This window comes from Harpegnathos saltator, unplaced genomic scaffold (assembly GCF_003227715.2).
Source record: "Harpegnathos saltator strain DR-91 unplaced genomic scaffold, Hsal_v8.6 scaffold61, whole genome shotgun sequence".
NCBI classification, from domain to species: Eukaryota; Metazoa; Arthropoda; class Insecta; order Hymenoptera; family Formicidae; genus Harpegnathos; species Harpegnathos saltator.
In genome coordinates this window covers 685,120-698,606 of record NW_020230438.1, presented here as the reverse complement: position 1 = coordinate 698,606, position 13,487 = coordinate 685,120, and the positions used below count along the sequence as shown (strand labels likewise).

General features: G+C 49.4%; 1 long non-coding RNA gene across 1 annotated transcript in view; it reads right to left on the bottom strand.

Moving 5' to 3' along the window:
* Positions 1–1,921: 1,921 nt before the first annotated feature.
* The window catches only part of LOC112589812 (uncharacterized), a 107,018-nt gene continuing 95,452 nt past the window's right edge, over positions 1,922–13,487 (bottom strand). The window contains exons 3-4 of the long non-coding RNA XR_003113806.1: positions 11,801–12,006; positions 1,922–2,042 (exon numbers count right to left, since the gene is read on the bottom strand). This is a non-coding gene — a long non-coding RNA (uncharacterized LOC112589812). The remainder of the gene's footprint in view (positions 2,043–11,800; positions 12,007–13,487) is intronic.

The following is a 13,487-nucleotide window of genomic DNA, read 5'->3' as shown; positions in this document are numbered from 1 at the left end:
ATTATTATCGACGGACCGCGCAATAATCTCGAGGCTTTATTCGCACTTTGGAATCGGCTGCCGGATCCGAGACCGCCGCCGCCGCCGCCGCCGCCGCCGCCGCCTCTTCCGGCCGCTCCGCGCACCGGGGGGAAATCGCACGGAAAATTTCGTATGAATTTCATCCGCGCTTTAAAACGACTCCGGTGTTCTCGAATTAAAATTTAAGATTTATCTCCGCGTGGTGGTGTCGCGCACGCGAGTAACCAGCCGAACCGAATCCGGGCCGTTGCATAAAGAACGAGCTTTTTTATCCTTGGTCGAGAGGGACCGTAGTAACCGCGACGTTTTCCTGCATTTCTCTCTTTCCTTCTCTCTCTCTCTCTCTCTCTCTCTCTCTCTCTCTCCCCCTCTCTCTCTCTCCCTCTCTCTCTTTTCCTCTCGTTAAACCAGCTGTTCGCGGAAAAGCAGAGGAGTCGTAATTTTTCTTACATGCTACATGAATTTTCTCGAGAGTATTGCCATCGGCAATCGGCCGTGGACTGCGGCCATTGGTCGAGACCGTGAAAATAAAACATCGCCAAGGCGGAGGTGGGCGATCCGGGAGAATCAGAGTTATCGACGTCGTACGACGCGGAAGGAAAATGAATGGAACGAAAGAAACAAGGGGCGGGGGAGCGAGCGAACTCGACGAGGGAAAACGAGCTAGCGAGCGAGCAAGAGAGAGAGAGAGAGAGAGAGAGAGGGAGAGAGAGAGACAGAGGAAAGAAGGCGACAGGGAGGATTCGATAACACCGGGGAGAGGGAAAGAGAGCGGGTGGGAAGTAGAATCGAATGATTCTGGCTGGCTGATCAATTTCATACGCTTGGACCTCCTACAGCGGGCTATCCATCACGTGGCATTTGACCCTTCGTTTCTTCGATTTTTCCTACCTCCAGCTGGTCGACGGCGCACCCCCTAATTCGTAGCTGGCCTCTTTCACCCTTCTCACGCTGTTTTACCCCGTCGGGAGATCACGATATCCCGGCGACGAGAACGGCACGGATCGCTTCCGCCGTCGCCGCGGCGACAAAACGCCTGCAAATTGCTAGTGAGTTACGAAACGCTGATCCTTGCCTCTGCCCCCCCTTCCCTTTCCATCCCCTCGTCGCACCTCCGCCCCCGCCGACGCCACCTCGGCGAATCAAACGAATCACCCTTTGTGCCGGCAACGTCTTTTTTTCTTCCTTTCTCTCTCTCTCTCCCTCTTTCTCTCTCTCTCTCTCTCTCTCTCTCTCGTTTCTGTCATCGATCCTTCTTCATTAGTGTGCCGCGGATTATGGTGTAACTTGCCGGCATACATATTTATATCGGAAAAAGTTGCCGCCGTCGCTGCCGTTGCCGTCGCTGTCGCCGTCGCCGTCGCTGTCTCGCCGTCGTGGTTAATCCTCTTTTGTTAGTTCGAGCTGCCACAGCGTTTTCGACTTTTTAATTTACCGCCACGAGCATTAAAAGCAAAACCGTCGCTGACGAATTAAATGAAATAAAATGAAGGAATGGAAAAGAAACGCGCACGCCCGCACGGCGCGGCGCGAAGATGATCTCGGAAGCTCGGCCGAGCAACGGGAGCAATCGGCGCGGAACAATTAGTCCCTGACGAGTCCTCCAGATCGAGTCGATCATTATGGAAACAACGAGCGCTCGAGCGATTTGTTCCCGTTCGTGCTAGTGCTTGACATCAGAAATCGCAGGAGCCTCCTCTCATTCTCGAGAGAAAGATTTCCCTCCCCCCAGACGCGCGATCCTTCCGCGATGCTTCGAGCCGACGATTAAAATCCACGAGATCTCTCGAAATCGAGAATGTCTCGTTGAAATTGGACGCGTTTCAACCGCGCCCGACCGCGGCGACGGCGCTGTAAACCGAAGGAGTCCGACTTGGATTCAACAGTTAGAGAGAGGCACTTTGACTTTTACAAAAAGATTAGACTCCATCTCACCTTCGACTTCCCGCGACGCCTATTGTGCGTGTAATAATCCGCAGCCTCCCGCGGCGGATCCCGGGCCTCCGTCTCAGCGGCTCGCTCTGAAATCACAGTGAGAGACACGCGGCTCAGTGATATATCCTCAGGACGACGCGATCCACGCTGCAAGTTGTTCGATGTGAAATGTTATAACGCGTTCTCAACGTAGCCGCGCGTAGCCACGCAACGTGCGTAGCATCGGCTGCGCGCGACTCGATGATGCGCGCATTTCCGATGCGCAACGCCCGGAGAGAGAGAGAGAGAGAGAGAGAGAGAGAGAGAGAGAGAGAGAGAGAGCAGGTAGTGACTTTGCGGAGAGAACAGTAGAAGGGCGGGAATAAACACGTTCCCGTGGTAGCGTCGTAACGGGGGTTGGAACACGGGCCACGCGGATTTATCCCCGGGGACATATCCGCGAAGTTACGCCGCACGTGGGAGCGATAGAATGCCGAGCGTACGTGGACGTCGCCTCCGGAAGGAAACCAGTGTATCTTTAATTACAGGGTGTAACGCCGGGATTGAACACGCGCGAAAATATCGGTCACAGTAACAGCCCGCCGTGACGAATCCGTCCTATATCGATTTTCGATTACGGTGCCGATCGGAAAGAATCGCCGCGAAGGGGGAGAGAAAGTGTCCTCCGGAGAAAGCAGGCCCCTTTTTCTGCGCGTTGATCCCGCCTTTCCGGAAAAACACCTCGCTCCTCGCGGGGGAGGGGGGGGGGGAGAGGCGGCTTTCGTAACTTGAAATTAATCGCAGAGAGCAAACGTGGACAGTCTGTATTACCATCTACGATGTTGTAAAAGAGATTTGCATCCGTCCGGTGTGTGCGAGTGAAGTAGTTGCGGTAGTCTGATGAGGTTTCCCAGATCGATACCGGAATGCGCGTCCTCGTGCTCGCGCAATATCCTCGTTTCAGAAATTCGACGGGATGATCAGCTTTCTTAAAGTTTCATTAAAGTTGACATTGTCGAAAGTTTGCCGGGATAGCGTTTCGCGTGAATTATGCGCGCGCGCGCGGTTTCGCCGATAGGAAAATCCTCGGAGAGGAACGAGTTACGAGCCGCAGTTCTCTCTCTCTCTCTCTCTCTCTCTCTCTCTCTCTCTCTCTCTCTCTCTCTCTCTCTCTCTCTCTCTCTGTGTGTTGTTGATATATTATTCAGTTTTAAAGAGATCGTCCTGTTTGAACTACTCTCATGATATTCTATTACGGAAGGTTCCCCCCGTGGGATTCTATCCCGCGGAACTGGAATCGCCGGAGCGTACCTCGTATGCGAGCCGGAGTCGTTACCGCTTATACCGCGGCGCATAATTTCTATTTCCTATTCACATTGGCGAAGCTTGTGTAACATTTACACCAATGGCCTCTCTGAAATATGTCTGCAAGTTGTTCCCGCGAAACCACCATGCAACGAGTCGCAGATAACGATTTTTTCTTCCATATCTGGCACACATCGCGGAGTTTCGTGCGCACTCTTTTGAGAAACTCTCTCATGGAAACTTATCGTCGAGTATGTGTGTGTGTGTGTGTGCGTGCGCGCGCGCGCGCGCGCGACTTGCCCTAAGTTTGGCCGAATTTTATGACAAATTGGATCCTGTGTATTGGTTGTTGCAGACGAGACATGGTCGTTTTTCACAATTCAAATTTCTCGGCTGAGCAGTTCAGCTTCTGTCATGCAACTGTCGTTGCACGCGTGATGTATGAAAAGTATCTGTCACGTACGGATAACTTTTTATCATATTGTTTACATCGTTGGAAATTGCTGTTTCTTCGACATGGAAAGTAAGGGAATGCGGATAATATTCTTGTTGTACAAACTCAAACTTGGCCATAGTGCGGTCGAGGCGAAACATAACTGCTCTTAGGGAAGGTCCTGTAAGTGATCGAACCGCCAACCTTGTTTCCAAAAAGTTTCGGTCTGATGGTACAAACTTCGACAGTTTGCCTTGCGCCATCAGTCGTCGAGGGCAATGTTTTGAAACACATGGTTGGAACAGTTTATCAGTTCGAAATATTACATACAGCATCAACGTTTATTATTCGACTGTTTCCCGATATCTAAAAGCCATGGCGGAGGCGATAAAGCTTGACGAATGGGTGCCGCATCAAACTTCGTCGCATGGGAATCAGTCTTCTTTGAAATTTTCCCTCATCCTCCTCACTCTCCTGACCTGTCTCCGAAAGGTCACCGTTTGTTTAAACGTCTGGATAGGTTTTTGAAGCGAGACAGCATTTCGTACCGAGAGTGACGTGAAAAGTGCGTCCAACGAATTTCTTGCATTTCGCTCTTCCAATTTCCACGTGAAAGGCATACTGATACGCTCGTATCACGTTTGAGCGAAGTGCATTTAGGTGGATGGACACTATTTCGATCGACAAGATGTGTCGAAAAAAGCGTGTCGAATAAAAGTTTAAATTTCAAATTTCAAAACGGCTCTTTCATCCGCAAAAACCTAACGGCGCAAATTGGACAGGATCGGTCGCTCCTTTTAGCCGCAAAATTCATCGTCGTCGTGACGAAAAGAGCGCAGTTAATGCAGTATCGTTTCGCCTGAGGGATAAATCGCAGCTGATCCACGCTTGCAATCTGTTGCAACGGCTAATTATCGCGGAGACATCGAGGCGGCTTAAAGGCTGAGCTAGTTAAAAGAGAAACTCCTAGCGCGCATTGCTGTTAGTCATCCGGTGTAATCTTGCGAATGCGATTTGAATGGAGGATAATCTACTTAAATCTTTTGGTTTTTTCCTGCGGGCGTTACGACCGGTACAATACCGTCGAGGTTCGCCGATATAGCGGATATGTTATTTCATCTGGTCACGATATCCCATTACGAAAGCTTTTTCCGTCGAGTCTTTGTTACGCGCGTGCGGCGCACGTGGCTATACGTGTGTGTGTGTGTGTGTGTGTGTGTGTGTGTGTGTGTGTGTGTGTGTGTGTGCGCGTGCGTGCGTGCGTGTGTGGCAGTCGGTACACCGTATCGTTTTATATCTCGTCGTGCTTTTCCCGTATATTCGTAACATGCTTCACGTAATTGTGCCGCGCTAACAAGACGAGCTCGCTATCGTTCGAAATCTTGCGAGCGCGCAAGGATCGCGGTTTAACCACTTCTAATTTACATTTCGCCAAATTGTCTCGCTCCTCCCGCAGCGGCGTTTCCGCAAGCGTGACTAATCGGGTACAACTTGCGAGCACAAATTGTCGTCCTCGCGACAATTAGGCTACAAGAATACATTGCAGAGACGAGACGTGACGAGAGAGCGGCACGGAGATGGGTACGGAAAATAAGCCGGTTGGACCTCCCCTCCCCCTGACCAAGAGGTGGATGCTCGAGACTGATGAAGTCGCACCTGAATGTCCTGGACGAGAGAGAGAGAGAGAGGCACCGCGCGCCGGAGAGTATCATTTTTGAGACGGCGTCGTACGCGTGTAAATTCGATGTCGCCGGCGACAGAGGCGGAGAGAGAGAGAGAGAGAGAGAGAGAGAGAGAGAGAGAGATGTCCAGGCGGAAATCCACTCTTGCCAGCCCGATACGCCGCGCGTTCGTATAATAAAAAGCCGTTACTTAAAAATGGAAGTAACAAAACGAAAGATAAAACGCCGGAGAAAGATAAGCGGATAGTTGTTCGGAGATTGTGTCGTCATGGAAGTTTCCGCCGGGCTGCGCGCGGCTAGAGAGGAAGAGCAAAAAAAAGAAAAAGAGCGGAAACAAGGAGAGGCAAAGCCCCAGAAAACGGTTGTTTGCGAGGGACGAAAAAGTTCTTATTACCCCGGGGGGCGTAATCGCATTGCGTAATTGGAAAGTATACTCGAGGCAGGGAAATTCGGTGTAACGTTTTATGATGACTTAATCCGCATGGAGATGGGAAGAAGCAATCGCATTATCGCGATGTAATTATATAAATTCCAATTAGGCAAATTGCCGTCGCCGTGCGGCGCACGATTTTCCTCGAGCGCACGCGCGCGCGCGCGAATGTGGAAATTGTTCTCGCCGTGCGTAAAACAGCGACAAGATGATTGGACCGGCGCGAGCCGATACCCGCTGCTGCGCGTCGCCGCTCGCAAATTCATTAACGTTCGCGCCGAGGGGATATCGTGAATTCCTTTCGTTCTCTCGAAATCACCGAGAGACGACCGGAGCCCCACCGTGCGTGGCTCTCCGGATCGCGTCGACCGGGGGTAGCTCTGTGTGACATCGCTCGTAGATAGCAGGTAACCGAGCGAACTAGAAGAAGAGGCGGCGAGCCCAGGGAAGAAGAGGAAAAAACGGAAAAAGCTAGAGGGGAGGAAGGGGGGACGGAGAAGACGGAGACGACGTAGTGAGATCTTTTGGGGGACGATTTGTCTCACCCTTTCTTTCCCTTTTTCCTTTACTTTCCCGCGACCCGCTCTCCATCTCTCCCTCCCTTGGTTCTTCTCTCCCTCTCTCTCTCTCTCTCCCCCTCTCTCTCTCTCTCTCTCTCTCTCTCTCTCTCTCTCTCTCTCTCTCTCTCTCAGGCGCTCTCTGCTCTAGCGGGGTAGTGACTATCGATCCAGCGGGCCCTTCACAGGGTGTGGTTGTGTTGCCCGTCGTCGCGACGCCTCCGTCCCCACTTTGTCCTCTTTCCTCTTTTGTCAGTCAGATCGAAATACGTTCGGCACGTGGCCCGTACTTGGGTGCACGCGCTTTACTTTGCAAAGTCGGCTTGCTTTTGCTGGCTGTTGCTCGTCTATCGGTCTGCTCTCGTCGAACTACCGGCCTTGGGCGGTTCGCGTGACTAGGACACGCGATGGCGAAGTCAGCAGAGAATATTTTACGAAGTACGGCGCCGGGGACTCTCATGGATTGCTACGCGAGTTGCTTTCAGCGACATAAAAGCCGTGACTGGCCGTTGGATCTGTTTGGCTTTCGGCGAATGTTCGGTGAAGGTTCCGATGGCGATACATCCTCGATGATTTTGATGCTGTTATTTAATTAATAGCTTTCGTCGCCTGTGTTGTCAATTTTTCTACTAGTCTCCTCTTCCGTCTGAATCAAACTTTTTCGTCGGTCTTCTGCAGTACGTAAATTAAATTTCAACAGTGATTCGTTTTGTATGTGTGTGTGTGTGTGTGTGTGTGTATATTTTTCTCAACTGAAAATAACATTTTTGAGAATATCAAGCAAATTAACACTGCCTCTATATAACAGATAAAACTGTTGACTCAAGTGCTAACAGCTTAAAAGCTGCGAAATCCAAAAATCTGAATCGTGATCCAGAAGACTCGAGGTGCACGGAAGCCGAGAGAGAGAGAGAGAGAGAGAGAGAGAGAGAGAGAGAGAGAGAGAGAGAGAGAGAGAGAGAGAGAGAGAGAGAGAGAGAGAGAGAGAGATATCTCAGCGCGGAAGGTCCGCGTACATTGCATTGTACGACCTAATATGCGTGCGTATAACTTTACCCGCGGCAAATTAACCGGAACAAACTCGCAGTGAATTATTTGTATAATAACACGGGATTTACTCTCGCGCGGTATTAACGGTATCGCCGTACTTTACACAACGAGACCGCAATCCGGATAATACGGAGCATTGTTTAACTCGCCCAGAAATGTTTCAATTATCGAGCTGCAATTCTGGGAGAGCGTACGCGATGGCGCCGCCGCCGCCGCCGCCGCCGCGGCAGCCCTCGATAAGTGGAGAACGAGAGACGCCCGCGCCGGAGAGGAAAGAAACCGACACGGAGGCAATTCTCGCGGACGGAAATAACCAGCGGCGCTTAAGCCCGTGTACGATCTCGTGCGCTTATAATCGCGAGGTGTTTCGCGCGACTCCGTGACGCTCGCGGAGCTCGCTGAATGTCGCAACGCAACCTCGAGCTAACTCAATCTCAAGAATCTAGCCATTAATTTTCTAGCCTTTCTTTACACGCTCTCTCTCTCCCTCTCTCTCTCTCTCCTCTCTCTCTCTCTGTCTCTGTGTGTGTGTGTGTGCCGGCGGTATTAGAACCCACGCGACAGAGCATATCAACGCAAATATCCCACGTGCATTTGCATGTGTGACGGCGCCTTAACGGAGCGCATTTGCACGCGGACGCACGTAGCCTTTAGCTATGTGTAGAGGTGTCCAATGGAGATTACGGTGTGACATGTTTGGGGAATTTTAGACGAGAGAGAAGAGAGGAAGTTACCGGTGAATATTGAATAAATAGCGAATCGCTAAATACTAAACGCTGCCGCGGAAGTTAACTGGATTACAATGCTATTCGCGCGCGATAATGTGGGCTTGACAGCGCGCCGCATATTATTTCCTACTACTGCTATATTGTTGCTGTTATCATTATTATTATAATTATTATATGGCCGGTTGTGTTGTCATAAATTATATCGTGGTGTCGCATCTATCGGGAAGAAGGGCGAAAGCACACGTCATGTAGAATTTTTGAATGATGCAATTTCATATTGATTAGTAATTACAAAGGATGATGATAATCTGCCGCAATTATTTTCTCAATTATCAAATATGTAAGACATACATTGAGCCGTGATTCCGATATATTTTAACAAGACTAACGCAGGCAACGTTTAACTTTGATAATTCGCGATTATACATACACGCGCGCGCACACACAGACACACACACACACACACACATACACGTACATATTATATACATACAATATTTATACAATATGATTAGCGCGCGTATCACACAAGCGAAAAGGCGCTGCATCGGTCAGAAACCAATATTTTCCATTGATGGAAAATCCTTCCATCCTTCGATAAAAGATGTTTGTTTTTGATCGATGCAATGCCTTATTGTTCGCGTGGTACGCGAACTTAATTAGCTTATACATCTTATATTTGTTGAGATTAGATACGCGTTTGCAAATTACGATCGATAGTGCGGTTTGTAAATTACGGCGAGTCAAAGAGTCGTCAATCAGCCGGGTAAATAGATTGCTGTCAACACGAATTATGAGAAACTTGAATTACACACGATCCCATATCGATCCCGCGAGAGGTTGTTGTTAGCGTTCGGCTTGTAATATGTTGTTTAACGCGACAGTTGACAGGTCGCAACGAAGGTTCCCAGGTTGCGCGCGGGCGCATCAATTTAGCGTATTTGTTACACGGAGGAAATACTTGCGATATCATTTGGCTGGATAAGGTCGCCGCAACAAAATATCGAATGTTATTTTTCGCTCAGCATTGGAAAGGAGACTTTCCACTTTTCTCGACCCATTAGCCGAAAAATGCATCTTCCTTAGCACTGATTTACAAAACAGTGAAAGGAGACACAAGAAAACAAAATTATTAAATTTAACTTTTTTAATTATTATGTATACAGGGTGTCTGGGATCTTTCGGAAACGAAAAATTGTGAAGATTAATCGGATCAAATTGAGAAGAAAAGTCAAATACCATTTTGCAAAAATCGCAATAGTTATTAGGTTATTAATGATTGAGAATGACCACATGTAGAAGTTTTTTAATTGATAACTTGAAAATTTGCAAAATGGTACTTGACTCTTCTTCTCAATTTGATCTGTTTAATCTTCGCAATTTTTCGTTTCCAAAAAATCCCGGACACCTTATGACTATACGTTAAAAAAGTTTTTATATATATATATATATATATATTACATAAATAAGTTTCAAATATAAGAAAAGAATTTAAGAATTTATGCCGTGCACGATCTTTTGAGAGAAACAGATACAATCGAGAAAAGAGCACATCGTCACAACGTATTCAGCACCGCTCCTTGTATTATTAGGTTTGAAAGTCATTAGTCTGTAACAAAGGCCCGACTGTTCTTTAATGCATAAAGTATGAGTAATATTCCTTTTAAATGTTGCTGAGGGAGAGGAGGAGCGAGAAAGAAGATTAATAAGATTCTATTCTTATTGACATCGAATCGACTTATTTATATCGTTCTCTCCGTGCAGCGGCAAAGCGCGTGATCGCCGCTTGAAATCGCATCAACGCTCGCGAGAAACGAGTCCGTCTGTTATTTCGCGAGTTCTCTCAATTCCGCTGTCGAATTTATAAATTATGAATACATGATAAAAGCCAAGTAAAATCGCACGACTCAGTTGACGTTAATAATTTTCGGCCGCGCGACACGCCGGACCGTGTACAGCCTGTGCATAATTACTCGAGGGCGTTGCGTAAATGCTCCATGGGAATTACCGTGACGTACGCGTACAGTTCCGGGAAAAACAACACGGCTCGCCGTCCCGTGACGTTAATATTAGACTGGTTAAATATTAGCCCGGTATGATTACACCCGTGTTTGAGAGCGCGACTACGTCAGGAAACATCATCGCACCGTTTTATTGGGGATTTCATTATGCCCGTAATGGGGGCCTCGTAGAGGGAAGAATTTCTCAGAAACGCATGTGGTTTCACATGCGAGTCGCGCGGCGTCGATTGATCAATGAATGGAGAAAGAGCCGAGCCGCAGTTCTTGTCTTGCAGTAAATGGGGAATTTGCAGAGTTGGCGCGTGCATCGCATTGCGTGTTAATTGCGACGGCACGATACACGGAGTATTAAATAATATTAATAATGTCAAGCAATCACAGCAACTTTTGCCGCTGTCCCAAACTCTCGAGAGGAGATATCCTCCTGAGAATGTTCGCATCCTCGCGAAAATTGGCAAATTGGCACATTAACATCTTATTAGAAATTACTGTGCATTATCGTAGACGTTCCGATCGCGCTTATCCAATCTACTAGCGCAGCGCAGTGAAGGTTTACCCCTCTCTCTCTCTCTCTCTCTCTCTCCCCCTCTCCCTCTCCCTCTCCCTGTCTATAGGCACCCCCGTTTAGATGCCCATCCCCTATTTCAAGCTATCCATAAACCACGATCCGAAATTCCGCAGCGCCGCGGCTTATGCGCAGCGCAGGCTGATATCGTGGCGTCCGCAAAACCGTAAACAGCCCTTAAACGCACCCTTAATCCTCATCCACCGGGGCTTATATTCCCTTCCTCTCGCTGCGTCCACAGGGATTGCCTTTATAAATATCTTAATCTTCCGCTCGCACCGCCGCGCCAACAGGCTGATCGAGCGAGATGGCGCATTTGCGCGAGGCTCTTTCTTGCGAGCGCAAAGATTTCGCTTGCGATTTCGTCCCGACGGCGCGGCGGCGTTCCGCTATTCGGCCTCCGACGGGGCACTTGAGTGCTCCAATTACCGTCTCTTATGCGCACTGCCACATCCACCACCAACATCCAAACAGCGTTTAAATAGCGCTTCGTCCAGCATAAAGATATACCTCGATGGAATTGTGACGAGAAAGACACACGACACACGTGAACGCAACGGATAGAGGCTGGCTGCCGGGCCTATAATTAGCAGAGAGTAATTCTCGCTCAAAATCGCCCTCGTAAAGAGAATAGTCGGCCGATCCTGAGCGATCGTATCTGAGCGAATTCCAGTTTACTCGGGAATCCGCTTCTCGAAATTGCAGACTTGTTGGTTTTCTACATCTCGATTTTCTACCTCCCCCCCCCCCTCCTCCTCCTAATCTACGGAGGACTCCGGAGTTTATTCCGAGTTCCCTAAATTGTCAAGTTTCTCAGTCTACTCCTTCTCCTCCCCCCCCTCTCTGACCCCGAAATGTTCAGCGACGAGTCATTGGAACTCGAAGTTTTTGGCTCTCCGACTGCGCGATCGCGGTCCTCCCTCCCCCTTGGGGCATTTCGCCGGCGAAGATTAGCAAAGAGCGCGCATGCAACGTCGAACGAAAGAGGCGATCCCCGGGCCGTCGTCGGCGCGGCGTAGCGCGTGCGACGCGCGCTATTAAGCGCACCGAGAGGCAAATCCCTTAAGCCAATTTACGTGGCTAACTCGACTCACGATCTTATCCCTCCAACGGCAACGGCGACGGATAATGACGAAAAAATGCGGTAAGTATCAACGGCACCGCCCCCGCCCCCGGCTCGCCGTTCGTCCTGCGACGGTCCTTCCTTCCTTCCTTCCTTCCTTCCTTTCTTTTGTCGTCGCGGCCGACTGTCGTGTGGGTGCTGCCGAGGGTAGCGTTTTCATTCCCCGAGTGACGTAACCTATTAAGAAGGGGAGGAGTGAAAAAAGTGGGCGAGCGAATCTTCGGGCTGCGCGCGGGCTCGATCATCAATCTTCATGGCAGACCGGAAGGTTTTCTAACGCGCTCGTGCTGCGTAAAACGCTTTCCCTGAGAGGGGAAGGGGGAGAGCGTTCTGCGCGCCTGTCGCAGGAGTAGTATCATAATTATCGTCCGAACGGATCGGTGTGAACACGGATGATTCATCGTGGACCATTAGAGCTAGATCGATAGGGGGGGGGGGGAGAGGGGAGAGCGGAGCATTTGAGGAGACGAGGAGACGAAAGGAAAGAGAATCGCGCGACGAAGTGTGTGCCGGGAATTTGTGCCCCACGTGCGTGTATTAAAACGCGCGGAAGATTTCGCGGAGTTACTGCGCGAGACACGAAGTGTAATCTTTAATCAAAGCGTCTCGTTACGCAAGTGAGAATTCCCCGTTTGAAACACATGTGCCACCGCGCGAGGCACCGCGGATCTCTCGGAGCTTCCCCTTCGCTTCGTCATTATGCAACACTAAATTAGCCGTCGTATGTCATCGAGTTTGAAATTCCGAGGCACTGTCGAAGGCGTTCACACACACACACACACACACACACACACACACACACACAGCGCGACATGGAAATGAAACAATACGAATTTCGTACGCGAACGGATGCTCGACGCTCGAATTTGTTGATCAATTTAATAGGGAAAAAGCATTTTTCCCAAGCCCGTGGACGTGGACGCTGAAGAGAGACGTGTTTCGGTCAACTGTAACTGAATCGGAAATGACGACGTTTTTTCGATATACGTGTTACACGTGTGAGCAGCGCGAGAACAACGTTCGGTGTGTCGGAAAGGGAAAAACATTTCCAGGGAAAAGGAAAAGGACGGTACAGCGTACTTATTACGGACGAAGGACGACTTGAAGCTGTCCCAAAAAATATACATCGTCGACCTGTTCATTTTTTCCTTTCGGCTATCTTTTATATAAACAGAACAAGACTTTTTAACATTTACTACATTTCCACACACTCACGCGCTCGTGCAAACATTGAATCACGCTTTATATTTGGCGCACGTTAGCTGCGCTATATTGTAGCGTTAAGTATCGCGAAAGACGAAGCGGGGGGGGAGAGAGGGAGAGAGAGAGAGAGAGAGAGAGAGAGAGAGAGAGAGAGAGAGAGAGAGAGACAGAGAGACAAGAAGCTGCGGGCGTAGGTGGGGCTAATCTTGAAGGACCTAAGTAAACCGCTTCTAATGGATCCTGTCACTGGGCTTCAGGTTGCCCGCGTTTTGTGTACTTCACTTTGGCGCACCGCACAGTGACGTTAGTAATGGGAGAATCGAGTGTGAAGCTCGACAAAGTGCGATAATCGGCGAAACAACCGCGGCGGCGGTCGCGAGATTATCGCAAAGAACCACCGCCAGACACTGGAGCGACATTGTTGAGTGAGAACCTCTTCCCGATCTGCTTTGGAT